We start from the raw sequence: 19,349 nt of genomic DNA on the forward strand, positions 1-19,349 counted from the left end.
TACTAGCCGCAGCATCGCATTGCAGGCTCATGTTCATCTTGTGGTCAATGATGACCCCCAAGTCTCTTTCTTCTGTAGTGCTAACCAACGTAGGATGCCAAAATTGAATCCCACCTGGGCCTCTACTGGCATCTTGCCAAGACCTGAAGAGCTGTACCTAATTTATATGAAAGGCAGGCAGTTACAAATGTCCTTATCTTTAATTAGGAGGAAAGACCTGGGGAAAAATACAGATTCCAGTGTGCAACATGCTCTGGCTACTCAGACCCAGATGGTGCATTGCATGTTGGGGCCTGAAATCTTTGCTGGTCACTAAACTGAGGGCCTTTGAACCTGGTAGAACTCTCTAGGCTAGACCTTGTATTGACTTGAATTAATGATGCAGCAATAAGGAGTCGAAAGGATCAAAGCATAAAGAGGTGTGCTGATGAGGTTGAACTTGAGATGTAAGGAAGGAATATGGGCTTGGACAGGAATGAAGATGGAGCCTTGAGAAGACAGAATGGGCTTAGAACCTCACAGCCTCTTCCAGGCCTAGACACTCCCTTTGGAAGCAGCTTCCTGCTAGGCTGAAAACTGAAGAATCATTCTTCTGGGAGTCGGCAGAGGAGACATTTTTGGTGTGGCGACAACAGGATTTGGAGTGAGTTGTACCTAAAGTGTGTCCCCCCCCCAATATCTGAAATGACCTTTAGATAAATAACCCTGGCTTGAGCAATGGGGACAGGTAATGTGATCCTTAGCTAGGAAACGGGATCCTCACCACCCAGCCCAAACAGAACGGGTGTAAAATCGACTCGAAGAAAACATCTTCCAGGTGAGATCCAAAGATCATAAGATCTGTTTTCCTGACCTCTGATCATGCGCGTGGCTCTCCTCTGGACTCTCTCAAGCTTCTCCACATCCTTTTAAGATATATTGTTCTGTTAAACAGAGCTGGAGCTATACACACGCTAAATGCTTGGCTCAGAACTGTAGTAGTAGTAGTAGTAGTAATGGTTTACTTACAGCTTTCACCAAGAAAGTACAATAAAATGATAAAATGAACAATAACAATTAAATACAATTATATAACAGAATTTATATAAAACATAATTTTTACTTACAGCATACAGAAAGATGATCTGTTCTACCAGTTTACTCAAAATTAAAACAGAAAATTGTATATGATGATATCAAGGAAAAGGTAAAATGAAGCAGTGGACTGTCAAAGATCAAAGTCTTTGATTTCAGATGCCGATGGCAAAAGGTCAGATGTCAAAAGGTTAGAGGCTAACACAACAAACTCTGTAATTGTAGTCTCACACTATTATTCTTTAGTTTATAACAGTACTGCACATATACACCCCTGTCTGTGCCTCTTTTCAAATCACATGAGCTTCTCATACGAGAGAGAAACTGACCTTGACAACTCAGCACGAAAGATACGGTTAGCTGGTAACGAGATAAAAATGAAACTCCAAATTAACTAACTTTAGTGATGTTGTAAAATTAAATAATGTGCTATGCTCACCCTCCTGTGACCAAAAAAGACCAGTACCACCCAAGTAAAAAAATGACCCCCCCTTTTCCTGAAACTTGAGCAAACAAAGAGAGCACAAGTGCCAACTCGTTAATTATTCATATCTGGTGTGTAATAATTGGCTGCCCTACTTAATATAACTTTGAAAGAACTTCTGCCCAAAGCGGAGAACTCTCCACACACACACCCAGGAGATGCCGTTTGTAAAGTGGCCTCTTACAAACATCTCCCCGCCTCCGATCTTTATCTTGGTGTAACCCCGTCCTTGCCGGCTCGATTATCTTCCTTGTTATCTTTCTTATCAAGAGCTCTTGGTAATCTGCAGACTGCAACAGCTTGTGTGAATCGCTTGGAATCTGTAACAATCAACTTTCTTACCCACCTTGTAAATGCTGGGTAACATGATATCTGCATGCTGTAACTGAATAAATCAACTCCTCTGCCTATGCTGCATCACATCAGTAATGTAAGTAAAATAAACTTTCTGTGTAACCATCGTGCTTTAAATCATCTGACTCCTGCTCGCCGTTAACTCCCACCTGTCTGGTCACAAATTCCTCCTCGTGCCAAACCGGTCGTGCCAACCCAGGCTCGCAGGTCAAGGGTGCACCGGTCATCGGGGCACGACATGAACAATAAAACAAACCAAGATAATTCCATTTGATTTTGGCCCTACTCCTTTTTGCCGGTAGCACAAAGGCTGAAAACCGGAAATTTTGGTTTACCAGACATGTTGAAAGTTGGTTTGCAATTAACAACAAAACCAAAGTTATTTTTTAAATTTACAATGAAAAAGGACTTCTAAAAACATGTTTTCTGAATACCAGCAGATGCTATACTCTCATCCAGAAGCCTTGGAATAGACAAGATTTTTGTATGCTTCAGTCCTGCCTACCAATGTGTAGCAGTGGTAGAAGGTCCAGGGTTCCTGGAGTCCCTCTCAGCTGAGCTCTGGTCATCTGTGGACTGGCTGCTTTGAGCAAAAGCTCTGGAATCTAGAGCAGACTCTGCAGTTGTACAGTAGTTGGTGATCACAGAAACTTGGGATATGGTCCATGCATCTATTTCAAATCCTGGTCTTTGGCTCTTAACCCTTATCTTATATCCTGGCTTCTAGTTTTAGTTCAGATCCTTGGCTCATGTCCTGATTGCTAATTTTTAGCACTTGACATTTTGGATTTGACCTATATTTGGTCAAATTGTAAGCTGCTGCATGCATTTTTCCCCTGCATGTTTAGTACAGGTTTGTTAGATTTTTAATAACTGAATTCTTTGAAAATTCATTCTTCAGCAACTATGCTTGAATCAAGGGTTGCGGGAACTCAATAGGACCTGTAATTGTTTCTCTCACCTGAGTTGTTCATCATCCTCATTTCTAAAAGGATATTGATTTCCTGCAGATCGACCCTCTGCCTGGATGCTTAATCTCTGTCTGTTACTAGCAAATTGTGCCAAGGAAGCTGATAGCTAACCACAAGTATAAATTGGCATTCATTTCTAGTGGTGGAAATTTATGAGAAATTTTCCACTGCTAGAAATGTTTCTAGGAGGAGAGAACAGGCATTCAGCCTGCAGCTGCCCCCTCTCCCCTGCTCTTCTCCTCTTGCTGTGCCACTCCACTCCTTCCACTCCTGGGAGTAGAGGGGAGTGAAGCATTGGGGAAAGATCCCTGCATTTCCCCAGATGAGAGAATCTGCCACTCCACTACACCTTTGCATATTGGAACAGTAGAGGAGCAGAGTAGTAGGGCAATGACTTCTGCCTCTTCCCCAAACCTAGAAGTCTGCTGATAGACTATTTTATATTTACTACTTCAGTCAATCAGTGTATTTTCTTATTCCTACAATGAATGACCTGACAAAATCCCAATGTTGTACCTATTTGGCCTTTGGTTTTGGTCTGGACCTTTCTCATTGTGCAAGACTCAAATTCTTATTCTTATTTTTCCTAAGATTAGTTTCAGTGAATATCTCCTTAATAATGCATAGTTCACATTTAAAGGGCAAAGGCTTCATTTTCAAGCCAACAATAGTCAGCACTAGTGTCTTGACAGAATGTTGCATCTTCATCATACAAAGAGAGTGAGACTTCAGCCTCTGATATTCCACTAGCCTTAAAAATTTTGCAAGGAAAAGGTACCTCATAATTCAGTTGTTATTAAATCTGACAAATTTTGATCTGTCAGCTGACTGACATTGCAACTGGAGACACTCTTTTGTGTGCAGAAGGCAATGGTCACTCACCAGTTCAACACCCACTTTCATTCATAGTGTTGAATTGCCAGTGAATGTTAACAAGAACATCATCAGTAACAACTCTTGTGAAATTACATGAGACATACCAACTCTGCTTTTCTATCCTGGGTGAGGGAAGAAACAACAGAAATCACCATGTCATCGATGGTCTCAAATTTCAATTATAACTATCCTTCCCTGTCCTGCCCAATACCAAAATTTCTACGTGAATTTGCAGAGAAGTTTACACTTCTAAAAAAAATGAAAATCTGCACATGAAAGTAATCTAGGAGAATGATGTCTCTTCTCAAGGTATCAAAGATATCTTAAATGACTACCTACAGATGCTAGTAAAAATGGTCCGCAGCAAAATCATTAACCTGATTGTTTGTGGCACCATACAGTGGTGGCACCCACAGATGGTGTGGAGTTTAATGTTGAAAAATTACTCATTAATCAGCTGCTAGGCACTGAAAGAAAGAAACAACAGCCACTCCTTGATGAAACCCTGGAGGCACCCTGAGAACAGAAGTTTATAGTCAGGCCAAAATATTTTATTTAAGGGGTAACTGTTAACATTAAGACATTCAACCTCCTTAGTGATAAGAATGGCTTTAACTACTTTGGATAATATGCTATTCCAAGCACTGATTTTATATTTGCCACTGCATGCAAAATACCAGGATAGTCTTTACATACTATTTCTTAAGTCATTTTTAGGTAAGTGACAGAGGCAACTTCCTGGCTATTTTGGCTAAAATAATAATTTATCAGATTGTTGTGAGTGGTCAATCTTGGAATAAACCCCCTCCGTCCCAATGTAAATGGCACTGAACTATTATGATGTTGTTATGCTATTGCTCTTTTTGGGAGAGGCAAAGATTTTGTGGGTGATATCTTTGTATTGGGCCAACTACATGCTTGGGATAGACTAGTTTTCAAATGCGTGGAGTGCATTCTTATAGAGAGCTACAAGTAGTATAATAAAAATTCACCAACAAAAATGCTTACCTTTTGTATTGTTTTTTTTCCAAGTCTAAATTCTGTAAATTCAACACCTTGACTGTTTAAAAAACAATCTTTTATTAACAATGCCTCATGTAATAAAAGGCATGAAATGAAAGCACAATGAAGGTAAAATTGAATTCTTTGGAAAGAGTGAATTTAGGAGTTTTTTTCCCAGTATTTACCCCAGTCATGTATAAATGTAATTTCTGCTATAAGAGAAAAATATTTTTAGATCCAACCAGGTTTTTTACCACAAAAAGGCATATTTTCTTCTAAATTACCCTGATACAAATTAAGTAAAGCCAGACTGTTGAAGCAATTGTCTGATCTCCTCTTATTTCAGAACATCTGAGAACCAAATTTCTATCAGTGTCATCATACTTCTTAAAAAGCAAATTCAGGGGAACCCTAGCTCCTCAAATATCTCTGGAACAAACAAGCCTAACTCCCCAACTATCTCCATTACCTTTAAGAAATTCAATTCTTGTTATGGTCAGGAGAATTATCATATAAGAATGGAACTTTCTTATTCAACGAAACTGCTTCCTGAGTCTGGGTCTGAGTCTTCCAGGTTTAACTGCCTTTCTCAATATATTTGGTTCATTGTGTTATGCTAATGGTATACTAAAATTAAGATTACAATGAAAATAAGACACTATTCTTTCACTCTATGAATCAGTATCATGCAAGTGACTAATCTGACCATCTGTATAAAGAACCATTTATGATTGTTGGATTGATTCTCCTGTAAGTTACATTGGTGAAGTTAGAAGTGACTCTGCTGGAGTGAGTGGACTTTCACTACTGTACAAGTGTACAGAATTGGGCACTTTGTTAATTGACATCAAATGTTCATTTTCTCATCAACACAGCTGGAATTCAGGGTGCTGAATCATAGCACCCTGAGGATGAGTGTAATTCCTAATGAAAGGATATAACAGTGAGGTATATTAACATCAGACTGGTGTATAATAGAGGCAAATAAAGTTCTTAACCAGGTAACACCACTGATAATAAAATACAATTAAAAATTATGGACTGGAAATTGATAGAATATATCAAACGAAAGGATTTGTCATAATTTTTCTTGTATGGTCTACTTTTCTGTTTTCCCATTCTGAGAAGGATTTCTCCATGTATTTTTTGTCATCTGTATAAACTATTTATATGTTTTCACTTAGCATTCAAAGAGTACTTAAACATATGGGACATGACAAGTTTATTCTTTCCTTCTGCCCTTTGCAAATATAAGGAATATAAAAGCAAGATATATCTGAATGTTTTGTTCTAACACTTGTTGGACTTGAAAAGAAAGAACTCAACTATGGTATTAAATGGTGCATTGATATGATTCAAACAACAACAACTCTTCAAAGGGAACAACCTTCACAAAGCATTGGAGATAACCTTGCAAAAAAGAGTAATAACATGTCACTGTTTTTTTGTTTGTTTGTTAACTACTGAGAATATTATGTTGGTGTAGTGGAAGATGGTCCTGGGAATTTTGTCAAATACCTCGAAGTTGAGGTTTCAGTTAAAGATCATGAGTTAAGAGTCCAAAGTATGGGTGTGCCCACATTTTAAAGCGACTTAAAATAAAACAACATAAAGTCAAATTAATTAATCCACATCTGACAGTACGCGCAAACAGCTCCTTGTAACCTAAGTCAACTTAATTAATGTGACCTTGGAGGTGTATTATCTTATTCATAGATCAGATTCATAGATTGTAAGACAACAAGGGACCTTGGAAGATAGTCGGATCCAGCCCGCTGCACCAAGCAGGAAAGATAATTGGGGTTCAGGTGACCCCAGCAAGGTGACTGTGTAGTCTCCTCTTAAGATGTCCAGGGTAGGTGATTGCACCACTTCTGGAGGGAGCTTATTCCACAGTCTGGGCACTTCAGTACCCTGGTACCCTGGTGAACAGTTGCTCACCAAGTACTTGATGTACTCTCCTAGTGTAGTGGTGAGTTGCTACCAGGTTCCCCCTCACCCTTTTTTTCCTCAGGCTGAAGAGTCTCAGATCCCTCAGCCTTTCCTCATATGGGTTGCCTTTTAATACTCTGATCCATATGGGTGGCTCTTCTTTGGACTCTCTCAAGCTTGTCCACGTCCTTGTTAAAGTGCGGTGCCCAGAACTGGATGCAGGACTCCAGCTGTGGTCTCACCAGTGCTGAGTAGAATGGAAGAATCACCTCCTTGGCTTTGCTGGAACTGCATTGATTGATGCATGCCAGAGTATTATTTGCCCTACTGGCTACAACATTGCACTGCCAACTCATATTCATACTGTGGTCTCTTATTACCCCCAGGTCCCTTTCATTCATGGCGCTAGTCAGTTTGCTGCCGCAAAGCTTGTAGGTGTGTTGGGGGTTGCTCATCCCAAGGTGGAGCACTGTACATTTCTCAACACAACTTCATCAGGTTTCAATCTGCCCAATTTACTAGTCTGTCTAGGTCTACCTGTAACTGTAGCCCATCTTCAAGCATGACCAGACTTCCCCATAACTTGGTGTCATCCACAAACCTGGCCCGTGAGCTCTTTACTACCACATCCAAATCGTTAATAAAGACGTTGAAAATCTTGTGCCACATTTAAGTTGACTCTGCTCCACATACGTATGTATTCTTTGACAGTTAAGTAGACTTAAAAAGTTAAGCCAGCTTAACTGTCAGATTGTTAGTACATGTATACACACGTAATACTGTCTGAATAAGGTCTACAAAATATCAGCCACCTCATTTTGGCAGCACTGTGTGTATGGTGGGAAAGTATAATTAAGTATCCTTGAAGTTTCAATATTTTTTTATCTCGGGATCCTATCAAGGATGCCAATTTGCTGTGACTGGATACTACTTTCCCACTAGGAAGTGAATTGAAACCACAAATCAATTTCACATCAGACACTATACTATGCAGACATTTAGTTCAGTAATGACTAATTGGCTTAATCCTGGAGGAAAGGTTTCTATTTTATTACCATATTGAAAGTCACCCCCAAATTTCAAGATTTAGTTACCTTAAACTTTTAATATAAATTAAACATTTGCTTACACTGCTCCCCTATATGTATATTTTAATAAGGATGTTGTTTCATATTAAATAATTTAAATACATTTTGCAGTTCTGTGTTGTTTCTGTCAAGGGTCCAGGTTCGACAAAAATTAATATTGTGTATCAATGGTTGGAACTGAAAGGACATGGGATATTGAGCATTACCATAAAGCTACATCTAGAAAATATATTATCATTTAACATTTTAAATGATCTGAGCCTTGTGCTTATGGTGAATAGAATTTAATTCTCCACAATGGCTTAGGTTAAATCAATATTTGTGTTGGTTTAAAAAAAGAAAAAAAAAGGAAACCTGTAGTATATTTTAAGAATGTCTACTTTAAGAGAAAGCAGTTCATTGACAACATCCCTTACCAATGATTTCACTGTGCAGTGAATGAGAGCAAGGTACTTTGTAATGTGATTCACAAAGCTCAATGCAGGGAGACACCTAATTAGCCAAAAAGAAGGACCCCCTTCAAAAAGGATGTGTTTGAAATCCCATACTTTCCTGGACCTACCTTTAAACAAGCAATGTTTGGTGCTTGTTTAAGACCTGGAATGGGTGGATCTGGAAACATCTCTTTAAGAATTGGGTCATCTTCTAGTATAGTTGCAATAGTTTGAACATTGAACCTTGTTAACCTTATCACCAGAAGCAACTTCCTATGACTGAAGCCACTCCTAATGGATCCAGACCTTGCCAGGACAAGAAATGTAAAACCTGCCAACACATCTCCACCAGTCCCACAATAACTACATCCCACAATAGAACCATCAAGATTCCTGGATCTTACACCTATACCTTCACAAATGTAATATATCTCATCCAGTACACCAAATGCCCTGATGGAAAATATGTAGGAGAAACCAAACAACTGTGTATCAGAATGAACACACACTGAAAACCTATCAAAGACAAAAATATCCAATTACTTGTGGGTGCCCAGTTCTCTAATCCTCAAAGAAAATTTACAAAACAGCTTTCATAAACAAGCCTACACACTTCACTTCATAAATCTATGGGTTACTAAAAAATGTGGACTTAATATAGATGTTTGATTTATGACATTTTACAACCCACCTGACATCTTACATACTAGGTATCCTGCCTTTAGCTGACCAACTGCATTCCTTCACACTTTTCCTTCTCTCTTCCCCCTCCCCTCCTATCTCTACCCTTTGTCTTCCAAACTTCGACTCATTTGCATCTTCACAGACTTCTTGTGTACTTTAGCTTCTTTTTTACCTTGGTAGAACTCATAACAGCAGCAGAGTCTCCCAATGACTGGGGAGGGGTGTTTGTGTCCAAAAGATTGCAAAGAACTTTTTTCCAACTATTTAGATATCACATCTATCCAAAGGACCTTGCCTGCTTATGTCCTTAGACCAACACAACTATAACCAACAACGCTCTCACCCAGTGTTGCATCCATTTCTCTAAAAATGGAAAGTGTTGTGTTCTATTTCCTGCTTCCAGTATGGGTTAGTTATCTGATGACTCTTTCATGCAAAATGTATCATCAGTCCCTAGAAGCACTGACTTTAAATCAGGGACATACCACTCCTTTCCAGAAATGTACTTAGTCATTTTATAGACTTTAATAAATAATAATACCCTAGCTATAGAATTATATAGCTTTTTCAAAAAACTAGAAAAAGTATAATATACTATTTAGAATTTGTGGTTTAGGGTAATTCAGTAAAATTCTATTCACATAAAATTTCTGAAATTCCATAATAATTTTCCTCAAATTTAATTGTCTTTCAGAATTGTTTACCCTCGCATATGGGCAAAGAAAAACTCTGTAGTTTTAAACACTCTGATTTTTAATAAGTCCAAATAATAAGGAATACACACAAAGAAAAGGCAGTAAATTAATTGTAAGGCTAGCTTTGCTGGTGCCTTTCTGACTTGTTTCCATTGGAGGTAAGTGTCAGAATAAGGTTCAGTCCTGCAGATAGATATGAAACTAAAAATTTCCCAGTGAGAATGCTCAGATACATACGATTAAGTGATTTGCTAAATGAAACCAAATCCATTCAACATTGCTAGTCATTGTTTGGTTCTATTGTATACAGAAAACTGAGTATGTGTTATTTGGAATAAAGGATACATCATTACTGAAGGGACACAATTTGGCAATGGTCTTAGAAGATGAATTGTCCTGTACATAATGCCATGCTTGTCATTAACCTATTGCCCAACTCATAGTCCCACATTTTATGATATAACTATTTTCAGTGGTATTTTTCCTCTTATATTTCAATGGAAACACTCCAGAAGAAAAATGATACATGATAGGAATAAGATTATCACTATCCAACCTGATATCCAGTCAAAAACATACATATTGTCTGCAAAACAAAGTCACAAACATGAATGATTTTGATTCTTCCTGATTCTCCTTCACCCTGCCCTAGTGCAAAGTGAAACTGCTGCAGTAGTATTTTAGGTCAGTAATATAAAAACTATTAAAAACCTTATTTTAATAGAGAATCAGACAAAGTTGGGACAAAGAGACAAAGCCAATTCTCTTAAAAAGAATATTATCCATTAGGCATCTCCAGCCTCTTTATGTTTACTTCATATTGTGGCAGGCCAGTAGGGGGTGCTCCTGTGTTGAGCCGCCCACCTTCCTGCGCCTGACCACCTTCCAGGCTCCGAATGCCTCCCTAGGGGCGCCTTATGCTTGACCAACCCCTCTCCCGGCGCACACTCGCTAGTCTGGGGGAAACTTCGCCACCACCACCCCGAGAAGGGACTGTCTCAGTCCTGTATCCTTGGGGAAACACAGGCCTAATAGTCTGACGGGTACTCGACCCAGTACAGGCACTTGGGCACTTCCCCAAGTCAGGGGGCAAAAAGTAAAGTCTCCCTTAGTCCGCAGACCTTAGGCATAATTTAGACTCACCCCTCAATAAGTCTCCCACACCAGTCAAAAAGGAGAACTTTATTGATTACAAGAGGTAGGGTAAACTAGGGTACAGGATTGAGCAATGTCTTAGAAATCCTAATGAGCAAACAGTGTGGCTGAGGTAGCCTTTTGATTACGCATCTGTGTTACTGCCAGCTAAATATCTAATCAGATTGAGTAGCTTACTCACAAGCATCTTCTAAAGGCAGGTGAAGTTTCCCTTTGGGGGTAGGCAGTTCCTTGCTCATGAGTTTTGGGGTGAGAGAGAGCTAGTTTCAGATGGTAAAGCTCCTCTGTGTCCCCCGCACGGCTGCTGCTTCACCTCATGGCCGAAGAGAGAGCGAGCAAGCCGAGGGGAGACCCGCCTCTAAGCCCGTGGTAACTTATATAGCCCCTGTGACCTCATTCACCTGGCCCAGTGGAGGCCAGCTCTGGTTGGCTCTCCGCCAACAAATTCGAAATACATCACCAGTTGCCGGGCAGATTCTAGCCCTCCAGGTAGAAACCTCTTACCCAGGTAATTAATGCAAGTCACATAGGCAGAGGGAGCAGGTTTCCCCCCCTCCTTCAGGAATGCAGCCAGCTCAAGTTACCTAAATAGACAGGCTGAGGGTGCGGTCCCCTGTGTGCAGGGCCCACCCTAATCAAATGGTTGCAGCTCAGAGATTTTAGTCACAGTGTCACAAGGCAGAGATTTTGGGGAGAAACCAAGCTGGCTTTCTGCCACACATATTACGTTCACCAGAAAATACAACCCCAGCTTCAAAGGATTATCTTGTCATTTTAAAACCATTGTGTCTGGAGGTGAGCAAGAGTGTTCACATATACTTTATGAATTAGACAGATTCTGTTCTTCTATAGAAGTAAGAAGCATTATGCAGTCATTAATTCATGAGATTCTTGGATGACAATAACTGTGAAGCATGAATAGCTTAAAAATCATGTGCTCAGCATTATGATGTATCTGAACTTTTGATTGTTTCAAGGTGAGTCAAATAAATGGCTTCTGGCAGTTTCAGGAACTTCTAAAAATTAATGTCAAAGGGACCCAGGGTAGCTATTGCTTTAGCTTAACTTCCTCTATAATTAAAGCTAGACATGATTGTAACTGCCATTTTAAAAAATGACTTTTCCTTAATTTGATAGCACCTCTTCAGCAATGTCTCATAATCACTACTATTATGTAGCACTGTTTTATGAAAAAGAGAAAATAAGGTGGGTAAAATATTGGCTTGTTTAACTGAAACACAGTACAGAATTCAGTGCATTTAGTTGGCAAGAACAGAAGTTCAGAAATTGGGAGGGGGGAGTATCATACTGTATGAATGGGCAATGTGTTTAAGGATTACAATATCAAATCCATTATTGCCAATCAAAAATTTACTAACAGCTAGTTAACAACTCCGGTGATTAAAGTGCCTGATACCCACCAATCTTATTGCTAAATTACTGTGATCAGAAGAACACACATCCCCTACATCTAATCTGTTTGTAGTGTGATATAATACAGGAACTAGATCTTGACAAAGTAAATGCCCTAGTAACAAAGACACTATAGTCAATGATCTTTGGATTGTAACGTAAAAGCCTAGGTTGGAAGTAATGGCTGGAATTTGTATTACATTTTCTTGTCACTGTACACATGAAACACTGAGATAAATACGTCATTGACTAACTTGGTTTATTATTGTTACATAAAAACAGACTACTCAGTCTCCTACATGCTAGTGTAGATGTTGTTTTACATGAACTATTGGTACTGGAATATTCACAAGTAAGTTTTTTCCAATTAGGAAAAGGTAGTTAGCATATATTTACAGTCATGCAAGAGATAGTTCTGGATGCTCTGAAAAGGTAGTTGATTACTCAGTTCTCTTTATTTGCTACCTTGTATTCAATGACTAATAGGAAAGCATGCTTTTATTATTGCTATGGACATGAATAAAACTCTCCTTTTCCACATGTAACTGTGGGTTATATTCTCTTTTCTGAAAATCAGTCTAGCAGCTGGCTACTTGGCAGAGTCTTGTGTCAAATATTGTGGGTGGTTAAGAAAAAAAAGAAAATGGTATTTTATTGCTTTAGATTATTTCATTTAAGGAGACAGGAACATATCTGTTTTTGAAGGTAGGCTTTTTTTTAATTCCAAAGCTATGGCTTACTGCCTGCAGGAGCTGTGTTTGTGGAAGTTAAAAGTACAAAAAACCCAAACAAACATATATAGCAAACAATTATGTATACTGTGATTAGTAGATGCAATAACCCTTTGGCAAATTTGGCACAAGTCCTCATCACTCCTAAAATGTCAGCATTGTCTACCTTGCAGTCTAATAGGATAGAGATAGGCAGGAAAAAAAATTTTCACCTTGTGAACGTTTTTGAGGTCTCAAAAATTATTTCTGAGCAGCTCTATCTAATCATGCCTTCACAGCAAAATAACCTTTTCTAAAACACCTTCCACCTACACTCACTTTTTCATATGTGAAGGTACAAACTCATGTTAGGCATCGCAGAAGTCACCAACACTAGTACTTAGAAGAGTGCAGCATCTTTTTAATTCTGTGGATCACCAGCTCTGATTAGTGAAAAAGTGGGGAGAGGCCATAGCTGCTTGAAGGTGAGTGTTGATGGCTAGAAAATGTTATTTAGATATGCATTAGAACAATGGTCTAAGGGGAATGATATTCGATTTCCAGAAGCCTGTTTATAACAGTTTCCTGGCCAGGTCACAGTGCTCAATTGCAGACCCCTTGGGATTTCTGGTTTTGGGGAACAGACCAAATTCAGAGACCTGGTAAAAGCCCAAATTAGGATGTATGCATGTGATGGGTTTGTGAAACAAAGGAATATGATGACAGGACAGAACATGGACAGTATGACAACCACAGGGAGACCAATCAATAATGCCCAGAGATGAAGAGTCAACAGAGGGTAGGAAGAATGCAAAAAAGGGGTTTTCAGAGCAGGAAAGAGTCCCCAAGAGGGGAACCCAAGGCCACCATGGACAGAGGGCACACCACCACCCCATCTCACCCAACCTACCATGGGTGGGGGAGGTGGGGTGTCTTAGCCTTTGACCTACAGGCTGATGACATCTGACATCCAAGAAAATCGCAGAGTGAAGCTCACATACTGGGCAGACATATCTTGACTCTGTGACAGCTCTAGGACTGATACTATAGAACTGTTTGCATTATTCTTATCTGCTTTCACTGTTGTAAAGTTGTCAGACTAATTTTTCAAAGGTATACCTAGCCACAGCCTTCAAGATTAGGTCTCAAGTAGCAAAAAACCCTTCAACTATGGGGTTATTTTAGTGGTGATCCTGAATGTTGCCTGTCACATCTTATGTAAAAGGATTTCTATTGGGAAGGTTGAATTTTAAACACCACTATATAACAGGACCTATGTCAGTTTCTCTTGTAATTCTGAGCTCTTGTAACAGAACTCAGTGACACTGAAAATTCTGCAGTTCTTATTATTAAAACTCACAGTGCTCACTGTTTTCATTAATCATCTTTTATTGATTAAATTATTTTTCTTTTGCTGTCTAGGTACCTTGGATGTCTTCCTGTCTAGAGTGATGGATGTACATCTCTAAATGCTAACAGACAGCATCACCAACCTTAGGTAAGTACAATGTCCAGTCTTTATTAAAAATAGGAAAAATAAAGAAGGATAACCAATGAAATGAGAAGAAACCCTTCTAGGATACAATTTCCCAATCCACCTTTCTCTTAGGGATCTACAGATCAAGCAAAGGACATTCTTCCACCTTTAAACCCAACTGTAAACATCAGAGGTTCAATCTCTACAGCCTGTAATTCTCTGTAGTCACCAGCTTGGCTCACCCTTTGAACCATAGAAACTAAAAGGAAAAGTTTTTCTGAAGGCCTGAGCTGACTTCTCCTGATTAGCCCTCACTCTCTGTGCAGCTGACACTTCTTCAGCTGGCATCTCTCAGCTTACAATAATTCTTCCAAGCCCCTCAGCCAGCTGACTGCAGGCTCACTGCCACCGCAGCCATCCCAACCATCTTCCTGGGTTCCTTTTTGTGTGGTGTCACTCCCTTTATCATCATCTGAGTCCTCCGCCATCTCTCTCCCTTTCCAGGGCTGCTTTAACTTTATGGAGCTGTAACTCCAGAAACACAGTTTGTGGGGATCTCTTTTCCTTCACCAGCTCCTGCCTGCTCCTGGGCACCATCTTCTTCTCCTCTGTGACCACCGAGTTGCCAGCGCCCTGTCATGTGCAGCTTTAGTTTGAGTGATGGGTGACGTACATCTTACCGGCTCCCATGATTGGTAGAGTAGCTGTTCCCTCCAGGAGTCGTCTTCCCCTATCTCTCCTGCCATGACTTTGAATGTTCCAAGTATGGAGATTGACTATCCTGGGTCCCTCTACAGCCCACAGTTGGCTCGACAGTCACTCACAGGCTCCACCACCCCTACACCCCGGCCTCATGCCACCTTGATGGATCCAACCATATTCCCAGCCATGTCCCTTCGCTTCTACAGTTATGGTGCCTCTCAGTTTATTTTTTACTGGAGCACTGTTCTTGAAGCCTGCTCTGCTTAACCCCTTCATGGGACTTCTGTGATAGGGGGTCCTGATCGCAGACCCTGCCCTTTACCCTGAGCATTCCGGCCCTCGGGTTCAAATCATCACCTGACGTCCTATGGGCTATACTCTCCAGCCCTCTCTTTCTCAACCCTTTCACTCAGGGAAAACAAAAGAAAAGCACATAATGGAAAACACAAGAACTGCCTCTGTCACTTCATTAGTAATTAGGAAAGTTCCCTTCCTTGTTTCCTCATGGTAGAGGCTATGGGAGTCTAGCTCCTATATAACATAGCTAGGGGAAACCTCCCACTTTCTAGCAAAATCCTAGTCTATTCCCGTATGGGTTGTCTGGTACACCTTCCTGGCTCCTAACATGTGCCTAGGCCACCTCACTTCTCTCCCTCCTGTGGCAGCCCCTCTCTAGGTGTTCCACCTTCCCCTACATAGGGATGGTCACTGTGTTATAGGTGCTGGAGGTACCCTGTTTGTCCGGTGCCCTCCCTGGGCTCTTGCTGGGCTTTTTCCACCAGGGTCACCTCCTCCTCCTCCCAACCACACCCAATACCCCCACCTGCTGTACTGAAAGTTATGGTATCTCTCTGGATTCTGCTGTTGCTGCTGTCACAGCTTGCAGGGGCAGCTTCCAGCCCACTTCCCACACTGGTGGCTGGTCCACTGCTGCTGCTGTTGGGCTTAGGACCAAGAGTCTCTTCTGACTCCTCACCCAGCCCTCTTTCTCAGCTGATGGCTTCCTGGTGTGGGTCCTGAGGCCACACGCTGCTCCTGTCTGTTCCCCCTCCACCACTTTTTCTGCTGTATGCCATTTTTATTTTCTCCCACCAGTGATTGATGGTGATGTCACTGGCCAGTTCCAGCTGAATAAAGACGCAGCTGATGAGCCATGCAGGCTTCTCTTTTATCCCTGCTGTGCCATGGCTCCTGTTGCAGGTAAGTGTTTTTTCTCTTTTTCCTTAGTTTTCCCATTTATCCCCTCTCTCTCCTGTTCTTTCCCAGGACATCCTCCTTACAATGTGTGTCATGGGGAGGAACAGAAGGGAAGACCCGAAAAGGCCAGAGGGGAGCCCCGGGGTCAGGAACCCTCAAAGGAAAATTAAAGTAAAAGAAAAGAAAATGGGAACTTTTTACCTGCAGCAGGATCCATGGTGAAACTGGAGGCAGAGGTGGGACCCATGTGGCTCATTAGCTGTGCCTTTACACAGTTGTGACTAGTCAATGATGTCAGCCACAGGAGCTGGCTGGCAGAAATAAAATGGGCCACCGGCAAGGAAGAGGGAGGTGGATGGAGACCAGCAGGAGCTCCAGCAGGGAAGGTTCTCCCTGAGCCCCTATTGGGGGAAAAGGGGCTGGAAACTGCTTCTCCCAGTGGGGGGAGAGTGCAGTAAAGCTTGCTGCGGGAAAGATGTTGCTGGTGGCAGCGAAAGGAGCCAGGAGCCAGAGACAGCTCCCCATGACCGGGGACCCAGATTAAAAGGCAGAGGAGAGCAGGAAGATCCCTATGCCAGGGGCTACAGCTGAGGAGCCAGAGAGTCCATCATACATCAAGACACCAGAACAGGTGGGACTGGTGAGGGCTCCAGAAGACCCGAGGAGGTGCACCAGGTGGGAGATGGGTGACACAAGCAGCATGAGGGCCTGTGAAATACGGGCCCCAGCGGTATAGAGATGACCCAATGGGGGATGTGGGGACAAGCATCTGGTGAAGGACTACAGTGGGTCCAGTGAATCCACAGGCTAGGTGATGGGGGAATATGAGTACAGAGTATCCTGCAAACTACCCCTGACCCATATATGGCCAACTAGGGACCTATGGTACCTGAGGGCAGACATTGGTGGTTAGGCCAGAGGAGCTGGTGGTAAGGGGCAGTGGGCCTCTCTAAATGTCTCAGTGGGGTTTTTTGTTTGTATTTTATGTTTCCCACTAGTGGAGGGGTTGCGGTGCAGGGCGTGTGGAGCCTGAGTGTTGTTTAAACCTAAAGGTGGTTGACAGCCTCATGGAGTGATAGGCAGCTGCAAGGCATGGATAGTATATTGTGGGTTAGTCTCTGTAGTCTGATAGGACCTTCTCTTCAAGTGCACTTTGGGAACCAACAGTCAAGGACCTGGCCATAAGGACATCTGGGACCCTTCAAGGCAGGGTGTAAGGGTGAGGTAGAGGGGAGGTGGAGCCTCACGGAAGACCACCAGACATCCCGTTGTCGAGAGACTCCCAGTGGTCAGATCCCCCACTGAAAGAAGATCCAAAGTCATGGCAGGAGAGACTGGGGGAGACTACACTGGAGGGAAACACCCACTGAATGGAACATCTGGGATGGATCGGTGAACACCACAGAACATTCAGACCCAAGTGGCACATGACCAGATTTTCGAGGCCGGACAGGCACAATGTGTATCAATCAAATTTGCCTATTACCAAATGGAGAGGTCTTGGTTGGTTTGAGGATTTGGGTCTATGCAGAACAAGTTATGGTATCTGGACCGTAGGCCCAGTGTCAACAAGTGTCATTCCAGGAGCATTCACAAGAAGCAGTGTCTGCAGTCACTCAACAGTACTTGGCCCTTTCACAAGAAATAAAAAGGATTAGAAAGATTTCCTGTACTCCTTTCCCCCACCCTAGCTTCACAAGGGTAAGGAATAATTTGGCCCTGTATCATCTTTCTTTAAGAACTTCTCCATTGTGCAGATATTTGTGTTGTAAGCAGTAAGGAAGCATGATGGTTATTCTGCTTTGCTCCTGACAAATAGCAAGTTCTTAATACAGTTTTCTAGTTCTACAACTTCTACAACCTCCAATTGATTTTTATATAAATTTCCTACTGGGTTCAGGCAGCATTGCTTGAGTGAAATGACAACAATGATATGGCCTTGGTTACAATGACTTCTGAGGTAAACATCCAAATAACAGCTGGGACCTCCTGGGTCCAGATGAGCTTTTCAAAACATTTCTATTTATCCTACAGATTTGGAAGCTAGTTAGTATTGCCATTGTCTGTTCATTATGGCTACAGTGACACCACAAAATGGCTTTAACTCTGTTTACCCCATTCCCAGTAAATAATCCCTATTTTAGGATTTACATTGCATAAAAGTATGTGAATACTTAAGTATTCCCCAAATTCAGCACTAGTAATGTGCATTAATTAATTCAGCTTGTTCTACCCATATACCAATATAAAAATAATTTGCACGTGGTCAGAGCTATCAATCAACTTTAGGAGTGAAATAAATATAACCTGTTGCTCTATGCAGTTCCCCCATGATCAGTCTAATTTTTTCAATACCTCAGTCAGAAAAGGTTGATTAATAGATGTTTGGGTCGGAAGGGACTTCAGAAGATCATCGAGTCAGACCCTCTGTCCTGGGAAGGAAAGAGCACTGGGGTCAGATGACCCCAGCAAGATGCATGTCTAACCTCCTCTTAAAGACCCCCAAGGTAGGGGAAAGAACCACCTCCCTGGAAGCCGATTTCAGATCTGGCAACCTTTACTGTAAAGAAGTTCTTCCTGATGTCTAACTTAAATCTGTCCTCCACCAGTTTGTGTCTGTTGTTCCTAGTGTTGTCCCCCCCATGAATTTGTAGGCAGTCACTTAATCACCTCTCAGCCATGTTTTGTGGAGGATGAAGAGATCCAGGACTCCCAATCTCTCTTTGTAGGGCTTTGCCTGCAGGCCCCTAACCATACAAGTAGCCCTCTTCTGAACCCTCTCAAGGTTGTCCACATCCTTCTTAAAGTGTGGCACCCAAAACTGGACACAGTACTCCAACTGTGGCCTGACCAATGTCACATAGAGGGAAAGTATCACTTCCCTGGACCTGTCTTTCATGCACCTGCTAATGTGCAGTTAGCTATAATGGTTGCTTCGTCACATTGATGACTCACATTCATCTTGGTGTTAACAATGACTCTGAGATCTCTTTCTCCTGCTGTGCTGCTGAGAAGGACTTCCCCCAGCCTGTAAGCATACTGGTAATTCCTTCACCCTAGATGCAGCACCTTGCACTTGTCCTTGTTGAATTATACTATTC

At 41.6% G+C, this 19,349-nt stretch overlaps 1 long non-coding RNA gene across 1 annotated transcript in view; it reads right to left on the minus strand.

Annotated features, from left to right (window-relative positions):
• Positions 1-8,585, minus strand: part of LOC109309825 — a 16,341-nt gene extending 7,756 nt beyond the window's left edge. The window contains exons 1-3 of the long non-coding RNA XR_002101067.1: positions 8,505-8,585; positions 516-523; positions 344-346 (exon numbers count right to left, since the gene is read on the minus strand). This is a non-coding gene — a long non-coding RNA (uncharacterized LOC109309825). The remainder of the gene's footprint in view (positions 1-343; positions 347-515; positions 524-8,504) is intronic.
• Positions 8,586-19,349: the final 10,764 nt, after the last annotated feature.

Source organism: Crocodylus porosus, unplaced genomic scaffold (genome assembly GCF_001723895.1).
Source record: "Crocodylus porosus isolate Cpor-Errol unplaced genomic scaffold, CroPor_comp1, whole genome shotgun sequence".
NCBI lineage: Eukaryota > Metazoa > Chordata > Crocodylia > Crocodylidae > Crocodylus > Crocodylus porosus.